The sequence below is a fragment of the Bison bison genome, unplaced genomic scaffold (genome assembly GCF_000754665.1).
Source record: "Bison bison bison isolate TAMUID 2011002044 unplaced genomic scaffold, Bison_UMD1.0 scf7180017858617, whole genome shotgun sequence".
Lineage (NCBI taxonomy): Eukaryota > Metazoa > Chordata > Mammalia > Artiodactyla > Bovidae > Bison > Bison bison.
The window spans coordinates 15,165-15,450 of NW_011489189.1; the positions used below are offsets into that span (position 1 = coordinate 15,165).

The window sequence follows — 286 nt, forward strand, 5'->3', positions numbered from 1 at the left end:
AACTTTAACATCAAACAAGGTCATTCTGTGACCTTGTCATTCAAGACCAGTCAAGACAAACACATGCAAGACTGCTGCTTCTTAGCCTATTACAGACTTAGCCCCATTCTTCTGCCTCCTAAAAAAAAAATTATTAAGATACCTAATGCTGGAACTATCCCCAATTCTGGACTGAATCTGACCCAGAGCAAATGCTTGTTTTCTGAAACCCCTCCCAAATCATCTGACACAAATCCCACAACAAGCCTTTCTCAACATCCTCCTGAGAAACCCCAGATTTCCTCAG

The 286-nt window shown here is 41.6% G+C and overlaps 1 protein-coding gene across 1 annotated transcript in view; it reads right to left on the minus strand.

The window, feature by feature from the left end:
- LOC104979895 (cytochrome b-245 heavy chain) overlaps window positions 1–286 on the minus strand; it is a gene marked incomplete at its 3' end in the record, with an annotated part of 25,101 nt that overhangs the window by 15,108 nt on the left and 9,707 nt on the right. The gene's annotated exons all lie outside the window — the stretch shown is intronic.